We start from the raw sequence: 1,978 nt of genomic DNA, 5'->3' as shown, positions 1-1,978 counted from the left end.
ATCAAAATAAATTTCCCTTACAAATCGTTCATTTGTTAACTAGGTAAATCAAATCTGACCAAAAAATATCACATACAACATGCAATCTTAGAAGAATGTTTTAGTACAAAAATATGACAAAACGACTTCAAGGAATACACAGATATGTATGTGAACTTTTACACAGCATGATTACACATCTTCTTTTTTGATACTTTCTCTATTTCTGGAACGGTTAAAAGTGGAAGTTGAATCTTCAGCAATATTTAATTTTCAAAATCTTCTGGTCACAATCCCCACCAAACTCAACAGGCCGGGACAAGTGCAATACCATACAGAAACACAGCATTGCAACCGATCCCAACCTGTGTAGAAAGGGGTTTGATTTTCCCTTACTTTTCTACAGACTTTTCACTACCACAGTCAGTTTTGCATGGATTTGCACAGCAGAATATCACACAGCTGGATGCAAACCTGCAAAACTAACCATAGAACAGTGTTCAGTAAACTGGACAGTTTGACTGGGCGACAGGCCGAAGCTGGAGTTCTACAGCTAGCAGTACTTTAAGTGCTCATAATGCAGTAGATAACTAAACACTACCTGCACTATAAGCACTTTAGTGCTACAGAAGCTGTCATGTCACACACCAGGCAGATTCTACATCGACACAATAAAAGTACACAAAATTAGTTAAGGATCACTTGAAGGAAATAGCAGGCCACCATCAGTTTTGCATAGATTTGCACAACTACATTCTTCTTGTAGTGCAACTATGCAAAACTAACAGAGGACTGCACACACACAGTATTAGCACACCTCTATGCTTGCTTGGCTGGCTCACTGGATGGAAGCATAACTTCTTATGCCAGAAGGAGCACTTAGGGCAGTAGATGCTAATCTACTTCACTATCTGCACTAGATGCACCTTAGAACAAAAAGCGCTCAACACCAGCAGGCCCTGCGCTCCCAGCCCACCTTGGCCCCGAGGCAGCTGTCACCATAATGCTACAAGTGCCTTCACTGCAGTAGATGCACATATCACTACCTGCACTGTAAGCACTTTGACATTATTCTGACTCGTCACAATCTTCTGTTTTACAAGATGATGTTCTCTTTATTCCTGCTAAATTTGAAATAAATAGATGAAATAACACCTCAAACTCTAACATTTATATCAAACACAAAACATTGAGCACAAACCCTAATAGGGAGGAGAAAATGAGTTAAATCATCTCAAACCTTCCAGTTGCATTTAAAAGCAAATTTAGACCTCAAAACTAGAAAAGGTTTAATAAGACACTTATAATTAATCACCATTTTTATAAGAACATGGTAGCTCTTCTTTTCCTTTGCCATTCCCAAAGGCATACTTAAAAAGAAAAACCAAAATCATACTGCGTATCACCAGGGTAATTTGAGTCATATACCTTTCAGAGGAAATCTTCACATCCACGTGGCAAAACATTTTTCTTTTCTTCTGGCTTCCAATTAGCAATTATTTGGTAAACTGATTAATAAAATTACCGTTCAGACTACATTTCAAGTATATCAGCTAGTTTTAGAAGTTAAATCTCTCATAACTTTTTTTAAGCTTGAAAACTTACTCCAGTGTACATCTATTTTGTCATTCAATTTAAAGCAGTTCTAAATTTTCTGTTATCAGTTTGCAAAGATTTACAATGGTATTTGCGTTATATTTTTACTTACACATTAGCTATAACCCAAACTAAGTTTTCGAAAAACAAACAAAAAAAAGAACAGAGAACAAAATACCTACTTCACTATTTGAAAACCCAATCCCATATTATTTCTTTAAATGAAAGAGTAAAGTCAAGAGATATTGGTTTTTAAAAAGTTAACAAGTAAAATTCAAATATACACTTACCCACTCGGGAAAACTTCCTTCTCAGCAAATATCCTTAGAAAAGCTTTTGGTGCAGTTAGGTCCACGTGTATGACTGGAAAGGGTGGGTGGGGGGATAGGGAAAAAAAGACAAA

General features: G+C 36.6%; 6 non-coding genes across 6 annotated transcripts; all 6 read right to left on the bottom strand.

The window, feature by feature from the left end:
* Positions 1-278: 278 nt before the first annotated feature.
* Positions 279-356, bottom strand: MIR92A-1 (microRNA mir-92a-1). Its single transcript, NR_031227.1, has one exon. It is a non-coding gene; the product is annotated as a microRNA mir-92a-1 (primary transcript).
* Positions 357-391: 35 nt separating this feature from the next.
* Positions 392-478, bottom strand: MIR19B (microRNA mir-19b). Its single transcript, NR_030787.1, has one exon. It is a non-coding gene; the product is annotated as a microRNA mir-19b (primary transcript).
* Positions 479-535: 57 nt separating this feature from the next.
* Positions 536-606, bottom strand: MIR20A (microRNA mir-20a). The gene has a single exon (NR_030893.1). It is a non-coding gene; the product is annotated as a microRNA mir-20a (primary transcript).
* An 87-nt stretch (positions 607-693) lies between these two features.
* Positions 694-775, bottom strand: MIR19A (microRNA mir-19a). The gene has a single exon (NR_030794.1). It is a non-coding gene; the product is annotated as a microRNA mir-19a (primary transcript).
* A 68-nt stretch (positions 776-843) lies between these two features.
* Positions 844-914, bottom strand: MIR18A (microRNA mir-18a). Its single transcript, NR_030892.1, has one exon. It is a non-coding gene; the product is annotated as a microRNA mir-18a (primary transcript).
* Positions 915-973: 59 nt separating this feature from the next.
* Positions 974-1,057, bottom strand: MIR17 (microRNA mir-17). The gene has a single exon (NR_031371.1). It is a non-coding gene; the product is annotated as a microRNA mir-17 (primary transcript).
* Positions 1,058-1,978: the final 921 nt, after the last annotated feature.

Source organism: Bos taurus, chromosome 12, assembly GCF_002263795.3.
Source record: "Bos taurus isolate L1 Dominette 01449 registration number 42190680 breed Hereford chromosome 12, ARS-UCD2.0, whole genome shotgun sequence".
Classification (NCBI taxonomy): Eukaryota; Metazoa; Chordata; class Mammalia; order Artiodactyla; family Bovidae; genus Bos; species Bos taurus.
The sequence above is the reverse complement of the archived record's forward strand: the minus strand, read 5'-3'. Positions and strand labels throughout refer to the sequence as shown.